Raw genomic sequence first — 24,089 nt, 5'->3', positions numbered from 1 at the left:
GCAGTAACCATCAGAAAAGTCAGGAACGGAACATTTAAAAATGGTTGACTGCATTTAATATTAGAGGTGGAGAGGGAGGGCATGGATGCTTTTCACTATAAACTTGTTTATTCTATTTGATTTTATAACCTTTTGCTTTTTTATTGTGGTTTTATATATATATATATAACATAAAATTTATATATTTTTGCACAGTTCAGTGACAGCGCACTTACAATGCTGTGCTAATATCACAAGCATCCATTACTAAAAGTTTTTCATCAACCCAAACAGAAACTTTGTACCCATTAAGCAGTAACTTCTCACTTCCCTTCCCCCTACCCAGCCCCTAGTAACCTGAAATCTATTTTCTGTCTATGAATTTTTGCTTATTCTATATTTTTCATATAAGTGGACTTACACAATAGTTGTCCTTTATGTATGGCTTATTTCACATAGCATATTTTCAAGTCTCATCCATGTTGCAATATGTATCAGAATTCATTCCTTTTTATAGCTGAACAATATTCTTTTGTACATTTCTGCCACATTTTATCTGTTCATCTGTCAATAGACAATTAGTTGTTTCCACATTTGGCTATTTTGAATAATGCTGCTATAAAAAGTATCTGTTTGAATCTCTGCTTTGACTTCTGTTAGGTATATATGTAAGAGTAGAATTGCTGGGTCATTCCATGTTTAACTTTCTGGAGAAATGCCCGACTGTTTTCTATAGTTGCCAAACTATTTTACATTTCTACCAGCAATGCACGAGGATTCCAGTTTCTCTACATTCTCACTAACACTTGTTATTTTCCGTTTTTTAATAATAGCTATTCTAGTAAGTGTGAAGTGGTATCTCGTGGTTTTGATTTGCATTTCCCTAGGTTCTATTTTATTTCTGTGTGCATATATTTCCTTATTATTACAAGGCTGAATTTGGAGAAAGAGTCTCTATAACAGAATTTCTGGAATGAGTAAGTTTATTACTATCCACTTTTAATAGCTATGGCATATATATCTGGGGGAGGGCACAGATTTACTCCATTTGTCAAATTTTTTTCTGACTATACTAATATACTTTCAATTTTAATCAGTTCAATGAAACATTCACTACACATTAGCTTTATGTGAAGAGATTCACTAGGTGCTAGCGAATCAAAGGTCAACAGGACGTGAATAAATTCCCACCCAAATGTAAGCCAACAGACACGGAATAAGCAAAGTATGGGTCATACTTCGCAGTAGTGGTTCAGAGAAAGGAACGATCATACTTGATGGGGGTCAAAAATAACTTCTGCAGAAATGGATGAACTAATGGCCATGTGTGGAGATGTATTGTGGGAAAGAAGGTCCTGGGTAGTTCTAATCCCTTACAGAACGGGATACTAGGAGCAAGCAAACAAGAGAACTGAAGGCCAGGAGTTAGCAGAGCAAGGTATACAATGGCAGAGGTGGAGAAGTAGTCTCAGATGACAACTCAGACGTGAAGGGGAAGGTCACAGGACTTGAGGCAGGGAGGGCTTCTATGAGAGAAGTGTCAAGGGCAGCCATGAGTGTGAAGGGTGACCCAGAATCAAGAATAGGGAGGGTCACAAAGAATGAGAGAGGATGGGGATCTAGTTCGGTGGCCTGAACCCAAGGAAGAGGAAGGACTTCTATCCAAGGAATGAAAAAGGTGTCTGGGATCAGCAGCATAGCTCTGGGCAGGGCCTTTCCCATTCCTGGCCTGGAAAGCACAGATTTCTCTAGAGAAGCCTCTGTGGAGGATGTGCTTTCCTTGTGGGAGAAACAAGGAGGTGCAAACAAAGTTTTAAAGGAACAATCTATAAAGAGGGTAAAAAATACAGGCACTTATTTAGAACCAGCAAAAGAGAATAAAAGGGATGCAAAGACACCAACGTGGGAAGAAGGGTGTCTTGCCTTTGGGCCGAGGATAAAGTGACTACCTGTTGTAACCCAGGTGAAGAGGTTTTGTTTTGCAGGCGTGAAAGCTTGGGCAGACCCAACACAGAGGTACCCCAAGTTACTTACGCCTAGTCTGATCTCTCTCCACAGTTTCACCGTAGGTGGAACTGGCCATCGCACAGGGAAGTGAGTGGGGTTGTGGCCGGGCAGCGGTCACATCCTCCAGCTTAAATATATACCACTCACACCACATACTCCTCTAAATAGCTCCAATTTTGATGGTCAACCACTTCTTTAGCCTTCCTTGATCACAAATTACATACAGCTCCTTTAATTAATGTGGATTCTTTTTTCCACTCTGGAATGAGAACACAAACTTTGCTGGCAGCCACAGCAGCCAGTAGCATGACAGAGGGAAAAAATATGTACCTCAAAGAAAAGCATTCATTTACACTTTTTACTTATATATTCTCTGCAAGCTTATTCTTTTCCTGCCCTTTGGCCGCTGTCAATATTTCTATCTAACATAAATGTGTGGCTTTTGAAAAACAAATCATTCTGCTCCTTTCTGTTAAAAATACCTCTGGCATTTTGTGGGAGCAGAGCCAGGGGGCGGGGCGAGGGGAGGGATGATCTAAGATCAATGCTGAGTTATTCTCTTCCAAATCAGGTATCAGGGTCCAGAGTACACAGAAGTATCTGCAACTTCAAGAACACAGTCAATGCGAACCGTGTTGCTATTTCTAAAAGAGATGGAAGGTAGGGAAGCTACAGGCCAGTTACGAAGAAAACAGGTAAAGTAAATGAATGATGAGCCTATGGTAAATTTCAATAACTGTCAGATGTATCCTTGTTACTTTTTGTTTCGGCTACCTACACCTAAGAACTGGGGTACTTAATATATCTGTTCATTCAGCAAGTACAGATACAGTGCCTACTATGCACCATGCATAAATTAGGTGCTTCGACTGTGAAACAACTATTTGGTCTAAAACAGGCACGATGTACACTAAAGTTCAGGGTTCTTTGTAGAGAAAAGTCAGTCCGGTATTTAATCTCGCTCTGTGTCTTCCCCACCCCACCCACCCACTCCCAAATAACAAAGATCTTTTTTTAAAAAAAAAAAAAAAAAAAAAAGCTCTCTGAGGCGACTGACATTCTCTTCATAGAATAAGCTCTATTACGTCGCATTCCAAATGTCTCAAAAGTAATGTGGCATTACATTTTTTTAACAGTAGCAGCAGCTGCTGCTGTGACTCATTACTTAGATTGGGCAATTCACATAATTTAAACTGCTTTAAAATCTACTTGAGCAGATTATGGGGATGAGAAGTACAGACCAGAACTGCCACCATCTCCTGTTGTCTCTACCTCACAGCAGTGAATTCTGAAAGAGTTAAAACTCTCCTAAGGGAATCCTCTGCTGAGCCAAGAGTGTTAACTTTTGAATCTTCATGAGGGCAAATGATGGCTGCATCCCTCTGTCATTCATTCACTCTCTCACTGCTTTGTTACTTCCACAAACAAGCAGGGAACACTGAGACCTCCTCTGTGCCAGGCCCTGCCCTGGGGATGAGAAGGCCCAGTGGTTTTAGGATGGATATCCCTTTTCATGTGAGCTGTGTGGGGAAGGGCTTTCCTGGTAGAGGGAACAGTGTGTACAGATGATGGGGCTGAGGCCTATATAACCACAGAAGGGAAGGAAAATTTAAGAAGAGAAGGCACTTTGGTCAGGGTTGAGAGTGTGAGTTTTTATTAAATCAATCCTCCCTCCTCTCTATCCTCTCCACTGATGGTTCATGCCAATTGCCATGTGCAAGCTTGATTTAGCTGGCCATGGAGACTGCAGGGGGCTCTCTGGCAGCCTGGGGTTCTATGAAGGGGCTTCATCATGCCATGAAGCTGTATTTTTGGCAAACCTGAGAGATAATGTAGTTTTGTGGCACAATTATCTGGCAAAGTGGGACCAAGTCTTATTCTCTTTGAAAAACAGTAGAAGATGAAGGTGTGTGTGCCAGGCTAGTGAGTGTATTAACAATTTTCTTAGTTTTAGGCAGAATTTTTCACTCAATGAAAAAAAAGACTTTCTATAAGAGAGACAAGGAACATGCCATAATAGCTCAGCATTAGTTCTAGTAAAGTGTAAAGCTCTTGAGTTTTGCTCTGTGATAGGAGATGAAAGTTCAAAGTACCTGATGCCTTGGACACATCCAAGCCTGTGATTTAGATCATCTTATGCCAACTAACTGGGAAGAGACAAACCTCGACGATCAGCTAAAGGTGAGCTGACAGCTGACACTGCAAGAAACATCCAGTCTTTAAGGAGAAACTAAATCCACACATTATAATAAAAAAAAAATTAATAAAATTATTAAAGGCCACAGAAGAAAAACTCAGAGCTGTCAATCTCTGTGGAAGCCAGATCAAGTGTTTGGAGGAATATATGCCAAAGTTTAAAGGCTCAGCTGCTGCCCTTGGAGAAGAGAACACAGATGCTAACTTGGAAGCAGGAGATGGAGACTATGTTGATGACCAGGCAAGGGGAACCAGGAGGAAACTGACTACAACGTTGCAAAGTCATGTGAGCATTTCAAAGCCAGAAGAGAGAGAAACATCAATCCTATATCAACACTTCTAAAGTAGAGAACAGTAACACTGACCTCAGATATCATCTTAAAAGTCTCCAGATTGATCAAGCCACAACTGAAGGTACAGTTCAAAGTCTTCAGGAGATAAGAAATGAACTGACTAAACTTTGTCAAGAGAAAGAAATGGAGCTTCTCAGGATCCTATCTGTCAATGTAGATCATGACTTAGGGAGAGAAGAGGAAAGTTCTGAAGCAAATGGCTGAATGAGCCAAGACAATGGGGAGCTAAAAACCTAATGAGATTAAGAGACCTTGAAGAAAAGCTGGGAAGAACAATTTATTCTTCACGAAGCTAGATTTGTTTCTTGAAATGAAAATTCATGATCACTGAGTAAGCACAGGAGCCCAATCAAAAACTTTCTTAACAAGGGACAGCAGACCCAAGACAGCTCAAACAGGGATTAAACTTGAGCTTCTAGAAATAGAGCCTCACGCATCTGACAATCTAGATAGCAATTCTGCAGGGAGTATTTGCTTCCTCAATCCTAGGCATTGGGAGATGCTTACGCTGAGACAGTCTCATGCCCTTCCCCTTAAACCCTCTGCTTGACTGCCAAACTTTTCTCCTCCTTCTGCACAGTCAAATCCAATGTTCCCAGTGGATTCAGTTGGAGAGTTTATTGCAAGATGATTTCTTGTTCTTTCCCCACTTCAAAAAGTCTATATACTTCTATACCTCAGGCTGCTTTCAATCAAGTTCTTATCCTTCTCCACCCTCATGGGCTGGGAATTTTCCTGGATACTCTTATCTAGAAAATGGAAGTAAGCTAGTTTCTAGGTTCACTAAGTCTCCACATGATCCCACTGGTCAAAATCCTAAAACAGTATGTGTCTATTTTTTTCTTCTAATGTATTTTTAAATTATATGTACTTTATAAAAATCTCTTTTACATAAGTGATTTTATTTTGTTCAAATTGCAGCTTGATAGAAATTTCAGGACAGTTTTTAGTGAAAAGAGATCATTTGAATTACTCTCATTATATTATACATTCTAGAAAATTTAAGCAGTAAGTTTTAATTTGATGAACCAGGCCACTGTTCTCTAGACAATATAATATCCATAAGTAGTTTGGGGACATTTGAAATTGCAAAATACTTTTCTCTCTCCCAACAGCTCTATATAGCACAGTAATAGGAGAAAGGTGAAGTTCCTCGGTCTCAAAAGCTTCAGTTGATTCAAAGAAAATCTACTTGAGTAGTTTAGGAATGAAACTAGGATAATTTAATGTTAATTAAATTAATGTACAAATCTCAATGATTTATTCTCCAACTTTTTTTACTGTATGTATTCAGAAGCATTTCCCTTTAAAGCAAATTTCAAAATAGAGATGTGCCTTGTTAAATGATGAGCAAGACCTGCATTAAGTTGTCAATGTGAACACATATTCCTACTGGAGGCATTTTTGTATGTTCAATAATTTTATATATACAAATTGTCATCTACTTTTGGTATGAATATCTATTTTAAAAACTTTTAATTGGGTGGGCCACGGTGGCTCAGCAGGTAAGAATGCTTGCCTGCCATGCCACAGGACCCAGGTTCGATTCCAGGTGCCTGCCCATGTTAAAAAAAAAAAAAAAAAAACCTTTTAATTTAGGAAGATGTTTAGTTATAATAAGAATATTTGCTATGAGATTTGTGGCAGAATCAAGCATATGAAACACTTCAAACAAAAAACAGATTTCCTCTTATTCCTGCAAATGACAGGCTAACATACTTAAAATTAGGTCTAAGACTCACCCTTAGAGACCCTCTCTTGTTGCTCAGATGTGGCCTCTCTCTGAGTCAACTCAGAAGGTGAATTCACTGCCCTGCCTCTTACATGGGACATGACTCCCAGGAGTGTAAATCTCCCTGGCAACATGGGAGAACTCCTGGGATGAGCCGGGACCCGGCAACATGGGATTGAGAAAGCCATCTTGACCAAAAAGAAGAAGAGAGAAATGAGACAAAATAAAGTTTCAGTGGCTGAGAGATTTCAAACACAGTTAAGCAGTTACCCTGACTCTATCCTACATTATATAGATAGTGCTTTTTAGTTTATGGTATATTGGAGTGGCTAGAGGGAAATATCTGAAACTGTTGAGCTGTGTTCCAGTAGCCTAGATTCTTGAAGATGACTGTATGAAGATATACAGTTTACAATGTGACTGTGTGATTGTGAAAACCTTGTGTCTGATGCTTCTTATAACCAGGATATGGACAGAAGAGTAAAAAATGTGGACAAAAATAAATAAATTATAGGGGGGACAAAGGGTAAAATAAATCGGGTAGATGGAAACACTAGTGGTCAATGAGAACGAGGGTTAGGTGTGTGGTATATATGAGTTTTTTCTTTTCTCTTTTTTCTGGAATGATGCAAATGTTCTAAAAAATGATCTTGGTAATGAATACACAGCTATGTGATGATATTTTGAGCCATTCAGTGTACATTATGTATAGAATGTATGTGTGTGAAGATTTTTCAACAAAAAAAAAGGTTTCCTTTTTCTAGTTCTCAGACTTTTTAGCCCGAGACTTACCTTGTTAAACTGCCTTTGCTATTAAAAAAATGTGTTCAGCTTCAAGAAGTCTTTGATGTTAGCCTAGGATGGACAAAGCACAGGCCCATGTGTAATTGATAAACAGAGTTGCAATTTAATAACCAAGTTGGGTTCAATCCCACCACCTCTTGCCTAGCTGAGTCTTTCATTCTGCTTTGAAAACTTGATGAAAATGAAGAAATTCAGGGTCAAAAGACCCCAAGTGGAAATAATGGGGCAGGCAGGTGGACCTGAATGCCCTGCTAGGCAGATGCTAGCTTGGCAGGTTGCCACCACTGCATGTGCAGGGTAACCAAAACCACAAGGTACACCAGACCTGCTGTCTTCCTGGATGGAAACGGTTATCTTCTCACGTGACTCAGGAACCAGTGATGATCTCTAAGGATTCCCTTACATGATCACAAAAGAAGCCTGTACTTCTGGCTTCTTACTGGCCTTGAAAAGTTCCTTTATAAAATGTCTACAAAATGTCACAACTGATAGTTTCAAGAGAATTATTCTTGATCTTATATAGCTAACTAATTAATATTTGGGTACCTAAACATAAAAATAAGAGACCCTGTTTATTCTGTTGCCTTAGGAAGTTAGTGAATTTACAAAGCAGTTACTTGATTGTAATCAAAATTTTATAAATAAGTTCAATAAATTTGCTAGCTATAATAAAATATAATCTTAGGTTTAATATGATTTTTAAATGTCTGTCATTCTGAGTGATTAGAGTGAATAACAGACGTGTGCCCTTTTAGAATTTAAATTATAAAAGCCTTATAGCAACATGATAAACAGTTTGAAAAATGGAGGGGAAAAAAGAGCTATCCTTAATCCTAATACTAAAATAGAGGTATCATTTATCTATTCATCTGAAAATATACATATTTACTTAATTATGTTCAGGCTGTATAAACAGCTTTGTATTCCGATGTTTTCAATTATTTTTCTATATTGCTAGTTTTTAAATAATATTTTCCACTATTATAATCTATCAAATGAGTAGAACTTTAATATGGTTTTCTTTTTATTTTGCTACAGTTTTAATAATTTAATAAACTAAAAACCACCTCTTGATATTAAATGTTTAAAAATTAAAAATAACTTCTAATTCAACAAGGATTATCCATGAGAGTAAGTTCATGAATATAAAATAGTTAAGAAGGAGAGAGATATGTTAAATTAGATAAAATTGCACCTATAAATGATTTTTTAAATACAACTTCTGTTCGTACCCTGAATAAGGCAGCCATTTCTTTTCAAAAGTGTTCATTGCTATCTACTGTATCTGATGAATAATCTGTACACAGCAAGCACTGAAAATGAATAAAGATCGTAGAAATATTGGCACCACTAAATGCTCTCTGTGAATTATTATATTTAATCTTCAGGCAGCCTATGAGTTTAATACTAGTATTACCCCATTTTATAGGTATGAAAAGTGAGGCTCAAAGAGATTAAATACTGTAATTTGAATGAGATCATGCAGCTGGGATGGGAGTGCAGGCATCCTGACCCAAAGCCAGCATTTAGTCAATATGCTATTAATTTTACTGTTCCCCAAACAAAACAAAACCACCAAAAATCTAATCTATTACTATGGACTGTCAATTTATTTTTGGCAAGATCTTTTTCCTTGCAAATCATTGTTATTATGCAGATGAAATTCCCACACCCTCTTCTATCTTTAGCATACATTTATATTATTCTGTATACATATCATAAAATACCCATAAATGGTTTACTGTAGTGTATTAATGGTCCCTAATATTCCATGCTAACACTTTGATATATTCCAGCCCACACGCCATCGTTGCTACTCCAGAAAATGCCTCTCTATAATCTCAACAGCCCAAAAACAGTGAATTTCAACCATGGTAATGTGTGGACCCGAAAGGTTCCAGAAAGTCAGTATGACAGTTCTGAAGGTGGTAGCACCATCGTCGGCTGCTTTCCTACACTATTACACAATCAGCAACAAAAAAATGAAAAGTGAGAAAAACAGTCAACTGATTTTTGGAACTTCTCAAAGTATGCAATACAAATACATTTGGATTACGGCACTGAAGAAGTGTTGACAGCAATGTGTTCCAAAGTTCAGCCTCCCCCACCCCCGTCCCCCAATCTGGTTATATATTTGAGTGGGACCCTGGCAAAGTGAAGAGCGTGCAGATAAAGGATGGCAGGCTGGTGAGAGGTCTGGAAAACATCATATACTCACTCATTCACACATTAATACATTCTCAAAGTGCATCAAGCGTGGGCCAGGAGCCAGGGAGTCAAAACAAGAATAAAATTATCCTTATCCTTTCAAAGCCCAGAGTTCCAAGGGAGTCAGAAAAAAAATAACAGAAATATAATACATGGTTTGATAGAGGCAATGGGAGATTCTGCCACAACCCAGAGGATGGAGGGGAAACTGAGGTCGTGAAATTCCTATATCCATACTCTACTAGGTCTGGTCTCCCAGGGTCAGTGCTGAGGCCTGCGGCCCCTGTGGCTGAGGATGCTTCCACGGACAACTATTTTGCTTGGGAGCAAACAAACCATCGTGGCCTGTTCCCTTAAGAGACTCTCTAATTACCTCAAAACCAAAAGATCTTGCTTCAGTGAGGGCAGAGAAGTGGACATGGTTTTGGGGTATTTAAAGTTGGTGGCTACTTTTTAAGAAGGGATAAACTCACTGTCTGACTATTTAGTGACTAAATCTATTCAAGAGTGATTGGGACATGGGCATTTTAAAAGAATTCTTTGAATTTCCTTCCCCATAAACCCAGTAGTCCTAAAAGTATGGCCCACGGATCAGTACTAGCTTGCCACTTTTCTTACCAGTCCCCAAAGAAATAAGCACAGAAATTGAAAGTAGGTATTTAGATACTTCATGTGTTTGTTGGATCCCATTAGGAAAAAAAGGGGGGGGAGGGGAGGCTTTCTAAATGTTCTGTATGTCTATGTCATTTTTGTAGTAATTCATTTTACTGTATTTTACGAAAGCATGAATTAATGGCAAGTTAGTCACAACGACAAAAATGGCCACCACACTTTGAGAGGCAAGGCCCTAAACAGTTTGGAGTATGTAATTCACAGCAGTACATTTTCCTCCCTAAAAAGAGCAAAAAATATAAAATGACAATTAAGTTCTTTTTGTTTGTTTTTGTTTTTGTTTTTGGCGTGGGCAGGCACCAGGAATTGAACCCAGGTCTCCGGCACGGCAGGCAAGAACTCTGCCTGCTGAGCCATCATGGCCTGCCCACAATCAAGTTTTAAAAGAAGAATTTAGCCTTCAGGATAAGATTCTCACTGAGAAACTAAGTATTTAAAACCTACCATTTATTATTAATTACTCTACTTCAGGCACTAAGCAACCAAGCCAGGTTAAAAATTATTACTGTATTACCAATGAGAAAACTGAGCCTTAAGAAGGCCACATGTGAGCGGGAAGGTGGCAGAGATGAACCTATCCCATTTCCAAACCAGAACTCCAAACTGTCTAATACAACTGAAAGTCTACCCGGTGGAGAATAAAGAGGTATAACGGTCCAATCTCTCAGACAAACAAGTCATTCCCCATTATTTCCTCCCTACACTGACTAGAAAAATTGATTCTCACATAGCTTCAGAAATCAAAATTGACAACTTATCCTTTAATACACTGAAAGCCAAAAAAACAGAGAAAGATGTTGATTTAGATTTGGATGTACCAAATAATGGGCAATTACAACTTTGGAGGCAAGAGAGTATCTCTGGGTTTTTTTGTTGTTCATTTTTATTTTTTAATATTTAAATAACATCCCATTTAATGTTCTTGGTTGCATTCAACAAACAAATTGCGGCTGCTCTATTTAAAAAATGTTAAAAATATAACAAAGTGAATATACAATTTATTTAACATTCAAACTGCATTAAGACATGCAAATATGGCAATTTTACTGGGGGGTTATCCCTACCTAGGATTTGATATCTCTGTTGTTTTTTTTTAATGTTTTTATCTAGATATCTTCATGCACCATATAGTCCATCCAAAGTAAACAATCAATGGCTCACAATATCATCACATAGTTGTATACTCATCACCATGACCATTTTTAGGAAATTTGCATCACTTCAAAAAAAGAAATAAAAAGACAAAAGAAAAAACCCATACATCCCATACCACTTACCCGTCCCACTCTCACTGACCACTAGTACTGCAATCTACCCAATTTCTTTTTACCCTTTACCCCCCCATTATTTATTTATTTATTGTCTTTTTCTTACTCATCTGTCCATACCTTGAATAAAGGGAGCAATACACACAAGGTTTTCACAATCATACGGTCACATTGTAAAAGCTATATACTTATACAACAGTCTTCAAGAATCAAAGCTACTGGAATGCAGTTTAACAATTTCAGGTACTTCCCTCTACCACTACAATATACCATAAACTAAAAAGGGACATATATGTGTGTGTGTGTGTGTGTGTGTGTGTGTGTGTATAATGCATAAGACTAACCTCCGGTATAACCTCTTGACTCTGTCTGAAATCTTTCAGCCATTGAAATTTCATGTTGTCTCATTTCTCTCTTCCCCCTTTGTCAAGAAAGTTTTCTCAATCCCATGATACCAGGTCCCAGGCTCATCCCTGGGAGTCATGTCCCATGTTGCCAGGGAGATTTAAACCCCTGGGACTAATGTCCCATGTAGGGGGGAGGGCAGTGAGTTCACCTGCCAAGTTGGCTTAGGGAGAGGCCACATTTGAGCAACAAAAGAGGTTCCCTGGTGGTGGCTCTTAGGCATAATTCCAAGGGGGATTTTGCAAATACTTCTGTATTCTCTGCCCAAATTACTCTGGGATATATTGGGGTATCACACTAACCTGTACAAACCAGTAAGATTTCACTTCCTATTTAACATTCCATGTAATTATGGTGTTCGAATAAACTGACCATACAAGATAAATTAGATAATGTGCTACCAAAAATAGAAATTTCACACCAAATAAATATTCCTTCCTTTGGTCTCACACAGAAACTCAAGTTTTAAAACAGTCAATATCATCCATTACCCTGTATTCTGATTTCCCTTAGTCCTATCCTGATCAGCTTCATTCATATCTCTAAGTGAAGGCTGACCACTTTTTCAACTTTTTAAAAAGTTTCTGTATGGGGTAATGCTGACTTTCATGCTTCAGAGTTCTAACTGTGAGTCTCAGGTGTCACAAAAAAAAAGCCGAAGTTGCAGGGAATGACCAGGTTAAACACAAATAGTTCAGCATCTCAGAATTTAGAAATAATAGTTACAACTGTAGAATAGATGTGACTGTTGTAAGAGCTTATAATCTGGAAACTTTACAATAGGTCCCAACCTGATAACCCATGCTCAACTTCAATTCTCTGAGTTTGTATATTATAGTTAGTCCATAAGAATGAGGCATGTTATTTGTCTGTTCCTGCCATTTCATTCAACATACTGTCCTCAAGGTTCACTCACCTAATGACATGCCTCACAACTTTATTCCTTCTTACAGCTATTCAGTAGTCCATTCTTTCTACAAACCGCAGCTCTTCCTTCCATTCCTCAGTCGATGCACCCTTACAATGGTGGCCACTTCTAGCCATTGCACCACATATCATAGCTACCACAATCTATATGAGGACATTTTCCTTTTTTCTGCAGAATCCTATACTCCTTCTCCATATCCCCTGCTTTTTGGTATTTAGTTTTTTGCATATTGCCTTTGTCACATTCAATAGAAGCATATTACAATGTTACTGTTAACTGTAGACCTATTTTTTCCTGTATACCATCCCATTTTCAACAACTTGCAATGCTGACATTCATTTGCTCTCCCTCTTGCAAAAACATTTTGTATTTGTACATTTAATCACCATCATTGTCCTCTCCATGCATTCTTATGTTGTACTGTCTAAGTCTTTATCATCTATCTTTCCTTCTGCTCTCACACAGGCCCCAAACCTTTCTTCCTCAACCATACTCACATTCAGCTTCATTTAGAGTACTTATTGTGCTACCATCAGATAGTATTGTACTATCCATCTCTAAATCTTTACAAACAGTCCTGTTGCACATTCTGTACTTCTTGGACCAAATGCCCAATCTCAACCCTCTTTCTAACTCCTGATAACCTGTGTTCTTAACTTTAACTCACAAAGTTCACTCCTTACTGTTAGTTTATATTAGTGAGACCTAACACTAGTTGTCTTTTGTTTATGGCTAATTTCATTCAGCATAATGTCCTCAAGGTTCATCCATTTTGTTACATGATTCATGACATTATTTCGTCTTACAGCTGCATAATATTCATCATATGTATAAAGCACAGCTTGTTTAGCCAATTGTCCACTGACAGACAGTAGGGCTGTCTCCAACTCTTGGCAATAGTGATGCTATAAACATCGGGGTGCAAATGTCTGTTTTCGTCCTTGCCTTCAGTTCCTTTGAACATATCCCTAGTAATGGGATTGCTGGATCATACGGCAATTCTATACTTAGCTTCCTGAGGAACCACCAAATTGTCTTACAAAGCAATTGCACCATTTTATATTCCCACCAACACTGAATAAGTTGCCTCCTTCTCCACATCCCCTTGCCAGTTTCTATTTCTTTTGATAATGGCTACTCTAGTCTGAGTGTGAGATTCTCACTGTGGTTTTGATCTGTGTTTCCTTAATAGCCTGTGAAGTTGAGCATCTTCTCATATGTCTTTTATCCATTTGTATTTCCGCTTCTGAAAAGTGTCTGTTCATGTCTCTTGCCCATTTTTTAATTGGGTTGTCTGTCTTTTTGTTATTGAGTTGTAGAATCTCTTTATATATTCTGGATATTAAACCTTTATCTGATAAGTGATTTCCAAATATTGTTTTCCATTGCATAGGCTGCCTTTTTACTCTCCCGACAAATTTCTTTGGTGCACAAAAAGTATTTAAATTTGAGGAGATCGTTATTTCTTATTTCATTGCTCCTGCTTTGGGTTTAAGGTCTAGGAAACTGCCTCCTATCACAAGATTTATAAGATATTTCCCTCCATTTTCTCCTAAAAGTTTTATGGTCTTAGCTCTAATGTTTAGGTCTTTGATCAGTTATAATTGATTTTTGAATAGGATATGAGATATAGGTCCTCTTTCATTCCTTTGGAAATGGATATCCATTGAAGAGGCTTATGTGTCCCAGCTGGAGTATCAAAGATCAATTGTCCATAGATGAAAGGGTCTTTCTGAACATTCAATTTTATTCCATTGGTCAGTATATTAATTTTTACCCCAGTTCCATGTCGTTTTGACCACTACAGTTTTGTAATGTTTTAAAAGGCAGGTAGTGTGATACCTCCCACTTCATTTGTCTTTCTCAAGATATTTTTCGCTAGTTGGAACATCCTGCCCTTCCAAATAAATTTGGATGTTGGTTTTTCTATTTATGCAAAGTAAGTTGTTGGGATTTTAACTGGTATTGCATTGAATCTATAAATCAACTTGCTTAGGATTGACATCTTGAATATATTTAGTTGTCCAATCCATGAACACAGTATGGCCTTCCATGATTTATTTTAGCAGTTTCTTGTAGTTTTCTGTATAGATCTTTTGTTTAATTAGTCAAGTTTATGCCTAAATATTTTATTCTTTTGGTTGCTATTATAAATGGATTTTTTCCCCTGATTTCTTCCTCAGACTGCTCACTACTAGTACATAGTAACACTACTGATTTTGGGGTGTTGTTCTTGTACCCTGCCACTATGCTGTACTCATTTATTCACTTTAGTAGCTTTGCTGTAGATTTTTTTGGGGATTTTCAACACATAGTCTCATATCACCTGCAAAAAGTAAGAGTTGATTTTATTGATTTTTCTCAAGAACCAATTTCTGGTTTTGTTTATTTTCTCTATTGTTTTTATATTCTCAATTTCACTTATTTCTGCTCTAATCGTCATTATTTCTTTCCTTCTGCTTGCTTTGGGGTTAGTTTGCTGTTCTTTAGTTCTTCCAAGTGAACAGTTAATTCCTCGATTTTCACTCTTCTTTTTTTTTTCCAGATTTTTCCTTCTAGTTGTTCTAGAACATTGGAGGCTAGAAGAAATATATAATTTTTAATTAACATTTTTTTCTTTTTTGTGAAAAATAACATAAAAAAAGCAATAAATTTCAAAGCACATTGCAACAATTAGTTGTAGAACAGATTTCAGAGTTTGGTATGGGTGTGCCAGTTTGAAAGGATGTATGTACTCTAGAAAAGCCATATTTTCATCTTAATCCCATTTGTAAAGGCAACTGTTTCTTCTAATCCATACTTACTAATGTATGTTAGAAACCTTAATTAGATTATCTCCATGGAGATGTGACTCACTAGAGAGAGGGTGTTAAATTGGATTAGGAGGAGACATGTCTCCACCCATTCCAGATGGGTCTTGATTGGTTTTACTGGAATTCTTTAAAAGAGAAGCATTTTGGAAAAAGCTAGAGAACTACAAGAGAAAAAGCCATGAGATTCTCAGAGAGCAAAGAACACTGCAGCACCATGAAGGAGAGAGTCACCAGCCAGCAACTTTTGGAGATGAAGAAGGAAAACGCCTCTCAGGGAGCTGGAGAGGAAGCTAGCAGATGACGATGTGCTCGCCAGGTGCCCTTCCAGCTTAGACAGAAACCTTGACCATGTTCGCCATATGCCTTTCCAGATGAGAGAGAAACCCTGAACTTCATCGGGTTTCTTGAATCAAGGCATCTTTCCTTGGATGCCTTGGATTGGACATTTCTATAGACTTGCTTTAATTGGGACATTTCCATGGCCTAAAAACTGTTAACTTGAAACTTATTAAATTACCCCTTTTTAAAAGCCATTCCATTTCTGGTTATTGCATTCCAGCAGCTGTAAAACAATAGGTTACAGTTCCACAATTTTAGGTTTTTACTTCTAGCTGCTCTAAGATACTAGAGACTAAAAGAATATCAATACAATGATTCTGCAAATATACTCATTTGTTAAACCCTACCCTCTCTGTATACCTCTACTATCACTTTTGATCTTTCTCCCACTCTTTAGGGGTCTTTCTTCTTTTCTAATATAGGCATTTAGATTAATTAAATTTCACTCTCAGCACCACCTTTGCTGCATCCCATAAGTTTTGATATGTTGTGTCTTCATTTTCATTTGCCTCAAGATATTTACTGATTTCTCTTGTGATTTCTTCCTTGACACACTGGTTAGAATGTGTTGTTTCATCTCCATGTATTTGTGAATTCTCTGGCTCTCTGCCTGTAATCAGTTTCCAACATAATTCCATTATGATCCAAGAAAGTGTTTTGTATAATGTCAATCTTTTTTAATTTATTGAGATTTGCTTTGTTACCCAGTATATGGTCTATCTTTGAGAATGATCCATGAGCACTTGACAAAATTGTGTATCCTGCTGTTGTGAGGCATAATGTGCTGTAAATGTCTGTTAAGCCTAGTTCATTTATCATATTATTCAAAAAATTTCCTTATAATTCTCTGTCTAGATGTACTATCCATTGATGACAGCGGTGAATTGAAGTCTCCACCTATTATTGTAGATGTGTCTACCTATTTCTTCAGTGCTCTCAGGGTTTGCTTCATGTATTTTGGGGCACTCTGGCTCAGTGCATAAATATTTATGATTGTTATGTCTTCTTGATGAATAGTTCCTTTTAATAATACATAGTGTCCTTCTTTGTCTCTTTTACTTGTTTTACATTTGAAGTCTAATTTGTTGGATATTACTGTAGCTACCCCTGCTTTTTTCAGGTTGATGTTCATGTGAGATATCTTTTTCCAACCTTTCACTTTCAATCTGTTTTTGTCCTTGGGTCTAAAGTGAGTCTCTTATAAAAAGCCTGTGGATGGGTCCTGTTTTTTAATCCATTCTGTCATTCTATGTCTTTTGACTGGGGAGTTTAATCCATTAACATTTACTGTTATTACTGTAAAGGCAGTACTTTCTTCTACCATTTTGTCTTTTGGATTTTATAGGTCATATCTTTTTTTTCTCTGTTTAACTTTACCAATAATCTTCATTTCTACATTTTTCTCCAGAATAATCTTCATTTCTACATTTTTCTCCCGACTTTTCTCTCCTGTCTTTTCCTATTTGCCTGTAGTGCTCCCTTTCATGTTTCTTGTATGGCCAGCTTCTTATTCACAAACTCTCTTAGTGACTGTTTGTATGAAAATATTTTAAATTCTCCCTCATTTTTGAAAGACAGTTTTCTTGGGTACAGAATTGTTGATTTGCAGTTTTTCTCTTTTAGAATCGTAAAGATGTCATACCACTGACTTCTTGCCTCCATGGTTTCTGCTGAGAAAAATGCACATAGTCTTATCAAGCTGCCCTTGCATGGGATGGATTGCTTTTTTCTTGCTGCTTTCAGAATTCTCTGTCTTTGACATTTGACAATCTGATTAGTAAGTGTCTTGGAATAGGTCTATTTGGATCTATTCTGTTTGTGGTACAGTGTACTTCTAGGATCTGTAATTTTATGTCTTTCATAAGGGATAGAAAATTTTCAGCGATTATTTCTTCCATTAGTCTTTCTGACCCTTTTCTCAACTCTCCTCCTGGGACTCCCATAACATGCATACTCGTGCATTTCGTGTTGTCATTCAATTCCCTGAAACCCTGCTCATATTTTTCCAGTCTTTTCCCTATCTGTTTTTTGTGTGTAGGATTTCAGATGTTCTGTCCTCTAGTTCACTAATCCTTTCTTCTGCCACTTCCAATCTGCCATTGTAGGTCTCCATTGCTTTTTTCACCTCTTCTATTGCACCTTTCATTTCCATAAGTTCTGCCATTTGTTTTTGTTTTCAAGTTTTTTACGTCCACCTAATGTCTTTTTTATATCCTTCATCTCTTTTGCTATATCTTCCCTCAATTCATTGATTTTTTAATGTGATTTTACATGTCTTTTAATTAGTTGTCTCAACTCCTCTATCTCATTTGAAATATTGGTTTGCTCCTTTGACTAGGCCATATCTTCGATTTTTGCCAGTATAAAGTGATGCAGTGCCTTCAATTCTCTGCAGTGTCTACCTGCCAGTGTTGTGGTTGAGACATAGTCTAAGGTAGAAAGTGGGCTTAGGTTGCTTTTGTTTTCCAGCCCCTGGGACCTTAATTTCCTTAAGGAGGGAAGCCACTTGAGCTGGGCCCCACCACCCCCTCCTTTTTCTTGAGGAAGAGACACCCTTTAGGGGAACTCTTTCCATTCACCTGGCTAATTGCTTTGTGTCTCAGACATGTCTTAATTCTGTCCTTGCCTGGGGCAGGGCTGAAGCCTCCCAGTACTTGCAGTTCTATCTAATGAGTTGTTAAGAAGTGAGAGAGATTGAGAGAGAGAGAGAGAGAGCTGGCCATTTCAGAGCAGAACCAGCTTCCCAGGTTTGCCAATCCAGAACTGGGCTTGGTATACAGCTCTATGTGTCCCCAGGATCTTTGTGCCCCCCTTTTCTTGGGGCCCAGCCCTTTTCCAGTATTTTGTACTGTCCAACTCAAAAAGCCTCTGTTGTTTTTTTGCTTTTGTCTTTTTTTCAGTCAGTTCCACTCCCTCTCTGCCTTGGCAAAAACTTCTGGTTTTTTTAGTGATTATTCCAGGTTTATATGTGCTTGGGGCCTCTTTTCAGTAGTCAGAATTTGTTAATTCTGCAACTGGAGCTTTGTTGAGCTACCTTCCTTGTTCCTAGTAGGGTCTGTTTCTTTTTCCCTCAGGAACCAGCCTGCCATGCCTGTGGGGGAGGGGTGCTGTCCTCCATAGCTTGGGACACTTCCACATATTATTTACAGTTCTGTGTGGGATCTCAGCCATTCCACCCATTCCAGACTGATGTACATGTGTCTAGCCACTGATGTGTCCCCAGCAGTTATCCCATTGTTTCTATTTACTAGGTACACTAGAGTACAAACTAAATTCCACACCTCGCTATACCACCATCTTGCCTTATCTCTGATTTTATAAAGCAGATGCGAATACACTCTAAATCATCTGCCCCAGGGGTTGGCAATCTATGGCCCATGGATCAAATCTGGCCCACAGCATTGTTTCTGTCTGTATATACAGCTTTTCTGAAACATAGTCGAGTGCATTTATTACAGATTGTTAATGGCTGTTGTTGGCTATACTGGTAGAACTGAGTAGATGAGATAGAGACTGTATGACCCACAGAACCCAAAATATTTACTCTCTGGCCCTTTACAGGTTTGCTAACACCTGTTCTATGCTAATAAATCAGTCAGTAACACACAATAATAAACTAATCCCTAAATCTTATTTTAGGTAGTAGGATCAAGTGACCGATATATCAAAATTTCTCTAACATTGTTATTAGAGAAGCAAAGAGAGCCTGACTTGAATTTTTTATAGAATTTCCTTTGTCAGCTTTTTAAAGGAGAGTGTACTGACTTGCTAATTTTCCCACATGTGGATAGGAAAAAAGGCGAAGCATTCTAAGTGACCTACAACATAAAAAAAAGAGGCTCTATCATCAGCTGTATAATGGTGGTGTCTAAAAGCCATATTTGAGGCCAGGCATACATTCTTAGTACTTTATACCTCTCTCAGAGGATTTCCATTGGTCCTCTTAACAACCCCATTAAGGTGAGGCTTCTGAGGCCCTGCTGATGGTGACTAAGCGAAGTAAGCACTGGCATTCAGAATGTAGAATTTGGTCTCCACATTATCTGACTCCAAACCTCACGCTCCTACCACTTCTCTCCAGCTGTTGCCAAGTGACAACAAATAAATTAGCCTCAAATAAAATAAAAAGCAACCAGACACACTCAAATTTGATAAAAGAATTGTTTAATATCTTAGACAATCACAATGAACTAACCCAATAGTTGTGATATTACCATACCTTTGAAAACAATTGTTCACCCACCCAACAATTTCATTTTCTTGAGTGAGTCTCTGTTTCCATTTTAACAAAAGGCAGAAAAAAATGCAAGTGGGGCACATCTTAATTACAGCCTTTTTTTGTTTGAATATGAACTGTATTTTCCTATTAAATTATACTTTCTAGAAGAACAATATGATTTAAATCCTTCTGAAGGGAAAAATACCTTTTTTGTGGGTTTATGTTTGCAAAGAAGCAAGAAAGCATTGGCTGAGAATCATGTTCCCCTAAACACATAACACACACAAACAAAATTTAGGTACAGATTACAAAACTAAAGATGCATTCCCATTTATTATTTTTATTTTTAATTTTACTGCTACTTTAGGGGGACTTGTTAAATTCCAAAATCTGGCCCGTATAGAAAAAGCTTCATTAAAAATTTTCAAGTAGATAAGGATGCTGTCAATGAAAATGATAAAAACTACCTTAAGAAAATAGTTATAGTAAATTGCACGTCTTGAAATATTCTAGTTGGTATTTTTTTTTTTTTTTGCATAAACAATAAAATAGCTGAATCACATGCTTGTCTTCAAAGTCAATTTTGGTGCACATCATTCTGCTTGTCACAGTATTTTATTCAGAAATGATGCCTGTCCCAGAGAACACAGACTACTGCTAAATGTTAGAAACATCTTAAATTTTGTAATATTTGCACATAATTCTTCTTGAGCAAAGGATTGTATGCTTTTTTGGGAATTTGAGTTACATAAACACTGTAATTTCACCATTAAACATATTTCTGGGGTCATAAATATTCATATTACATAATAAAGACAGTACACACCACTGATAAAATGTGATTAACATTCATTTACAGTAGCTTAGCAGACTTTGCCAAATGCTATTTCCCATAACAGCCTATGAGATTCTGATTGCATTAAGCTTTCTGATTATTCTTTTCTATTCTGTGGTATTTCTGAGATTCCAAAAATCATCATCAAATGAATTTTAAGGTCTTTTGAAGTTCACAAGGTCTGTGGTTCATAATATTAACTTTCCCCAAATGTTTGTTCTTTCTGAGTTTGTACTTCTAAATCACTTGTATTTCCCCAAACAATAGTTACTTTCTAATCATGCAGTCTTTCCAGTTTAATTCTATAAAATCAAAAGGCTGCTGATCAAGATTTCTTCAGACTTTTTATATTGGTTTCACATAAATAAAAGTACATTTTGTAAAAAAAAAAAAAAAAGCACACTGCTCTCAATTTTCTATGGTACATTTAAGATATATTCTGCAAAACTGTTTCAGAGATATAATAAACATGATTATTATGTTTTAAACAATAAACACTGCTGTCAGCATATTACTTTCATTAAGTGAATTTTATCCCTTGATTTCATAAACAGCAGCTGGTTATTCTTGCTGAGTTTCATTACTTCCTCATAGTAATCAGCCAAGCCTTGGGAACTATTTACAATTAAGAAACTTTGTATATTGTAGAGATCTCTAAATTTGTAATCAACTACAGTTTCAAATTATATCCTTTTATAGAACTTCAGATTTTGTATAACTATATACACTTCTATTGTCTCCCCCAAATAACTTGTAGGCTGTTAAAATTTAACGCATTCTTGCTTAAACTTGTAACCTTAGGATTAGTCAAATTGGATGGCTGAAATAGCTTTGTCATAATCTTATTTGAGTTCGTGTTCTAATTTTTGAAAACTACACCATTTGAAGTAATTTCAAAGAACTCTCAATGCTATTTTATACTTTAAATATCCCAATAAACATAATTCTAGTTGAACACACCAATTAGCACAGTACAGTTTCTTTATTCACATACGTCTCAACACTAATAAGGACATAAAAGTTCTCAACTGGGAACAGTCTGGTTCGATGTACATTTTATCAGCTTTGTCACCAGTGACCTGATAGGAAACTGAAATAACAGAAAATATTAGAAATCTGGTATCTGAGGGTCCAAACAACTATTTACTGAGCACTTTCTATATGTCAAGTACCCTGGTAGGTGCCAGAACCAGTTTTTAAGGACCATATTCCATGGAGGGCAGACACTCAACAAATGATTACACAAATAATTAATTATAATTAGAGTAGGTTTAGGAAAATACTTTTATTATAAAGGTAGTAACATCATAGGGATATTAAAAGCTCATAACTGAGTGCTCACTATGAGCCAGGCAACATTCTGATGCTTCATATGAACTAACTCATTTACTCATCAATGTAACAGATATTACTTGCAGAAAATTTGAAAAATACAAAAATGTACAAAGAAGTTTTTAAAAGTTACTCATAACTGCTTTTACTCAGAAACAGCTATTGTAATATTGTGGTATACACTGTATTTTTTTTCACCAGAGTTTTATCCCACTCAGTGGGAGATCCTGAATAGTCTCTCTTGTCCTTAGATTTTCTCCAGTCATGATTTTTAATAGTTTCATAATATTCCAACATTTGACCATACTATAGCTGATTTGATTATTTCTTGACCCTTGGGTATTTATGTGGCTTATGATTTTCTTGTTTTTTTAAAGTCTATGATGAACATTCTTATGCATACATCTCCATTCTCATCTCTGTCTCTTCTGGACAGACTTCTAAAAGCAAGATTACAAAGTCAAATTATACTCCAGAAAGACTATCAATTTATTCTTCCATTTTTAGGGAACAATTAATATTCATCACCCTCGACTATATCAAATGCTATCCTTTATAGGAAAATTCTAGCTGAAAATTAAAAATGCATCTAATTTTGTGTGGTCAATCTGTGCAAGAGCATTCCTCAGCTATGGTGATATGTGATCTTTTTTTTAAAGAAGGCAATTTAAAACATTAAGTAGGATTAATATTTTAAAAACTTCAAGTAGCAAACATTAGACATATATTTTTCTAAAACTTAATGAAAAGTCGGAAAAACTGGAGTTCCCAAATGCAAATACCTCCTGCCACCAATCAGGACATTAGGATTTTTTTCTCAAATTAAATTCATGTTGAGGCATCTAAATGCCAAAATGGTGGAAGAAAATTGAAAGGCCTGTAATTCAGCATACAGAACATACTGATTTAGAGACAGTGACTAAAATGAAATTAAAAGGAAGTGTTGAGAATTTTGCCACAGGAAAGAATTCACCACAACAAATGACTATAGATATACAAGCAATTCCATCATGTAAAGAAGAAATTCAGAGAATGCATTCTCAAATGATTCATTATTACTTTTGGGGAAAAGTCAGTCAGAATGGAAATATCCTCACCCACAACGTGTCTGGCCTTGAATTCTTCCCTGCTTATGGTCTCTCAAGAGCCCAGGAAGTTGTGAGAAAATGGATACCACAGATTGCACACTCCCTCCTCAGCTGAACTTACTGGAGGAAAAAATTGAAAACAAGAGGTGGGGAAAGATTTCATCCTTAGAGAAATGTGCTATTGGAGTAAACTGAGGAGAAATTTTTAAAGAGTTTAAAAAACAAAAAGAAGAGCAGGGCTCTTCATTGCTGGCTAAAATACCAACTATGGAGTTGTAAATGTGGACACGGTAATCCATGATGTGCAGATGTCTGAGCATGGCACCCACCCCCTACCCCTAAGCGTTAGGGAACAAATGAAAATTTGCATTCTTTTGATCAAAATAACATTAATGATTATGAGATAACTAAAAATGACAAATGATAGAGTTCAATTCCAAAGTTATCTCCACTAGCTAAAATGATGGACTAGAACCCCCAACATAAAATTTAACAAGGTTAAACATCACAATGTAATTAAGTTTTTAAAACTATTTGAATCAGAATAGGAAAAAGCAAGGAAATTCACATTTGTTGAGCACCTATCTCTAAGACAAGCCTTTACAATGACTTTACAACAACTAACTAATTTAATATTCCAAACAGTGCTTTGAGGTAGAGAGTATTCACTCTGTTTTATAGACAAGGAAACTGAGGTTTAGAGAGGCTAGGGAACTTGCCTAGGGTCTCATTGCTAGAAAGCAGAACCAGAACTGAAACTCAGGTCAGATGAATCCAAAGCCCACCCCCTCTAAATGGTAGACACTCCCTCTAGTACAGAATATGCAAATTAGGCACAGTGAGATAATAAACTGTGTAACTTTTCAAGTGAAACTGTGTATGTGTGAGCATCAAGTGTGATGTGTGCTTGG

At 37.0% G+C, this 24,089-nt stretch overlaps 1 protein-coding gene and 1 long non-coding RNA gene across 6 annotated transcripts in view; both read right to left on the bottom strand.

The window, feature by feature from the left end:
- Positions 1-24,089, bottom strand: part of SRGAP1 (SLIT-ROBO Rho GTPase activating protein 1) — a 387,180-nt gene that overhangs the window by 343,798 nt on the left and 19,293 nt on the right. The gene's annotated exons all lie outside the window — the stretch shown is intronic.
- Positions 3,008-24,089, bottom strand: part of LOC143642638 (uncharacterized) — a 28,447-nt gene continuing 7,365 nt past the window's right edge. Inside the window, exon 2 of the long non-coding RNA XR_013155770.1 lies at positions 3,008-21,848. This is a non-coding gene — a long non-coding RNA (uncharacterized LOC143642638). The remainder of the gene's footprint in view (positions 21,849-24,089) is intronic.

The sequence above is a fragment of the Tamandua tetradactyla genome, chromosome 7 (assembly GCF_023851605.1).
Source record: "Tamandua tetradactyla isolate mTamTet1 chromosome 7, mTamTet1.pri, whole genome shotgun sequence".
NCBI lineage: Eukaryota > Metazoa > Chordata > Mammalia > Pilosa > Myrmecophagidae > Tamandua > Tamandua tetradactyla.
The sequence above is the reverse complement of the archived record's forward strand: the minus strand, read 5'-3'. Positions and strand labels throughout refer to the sequence as shown.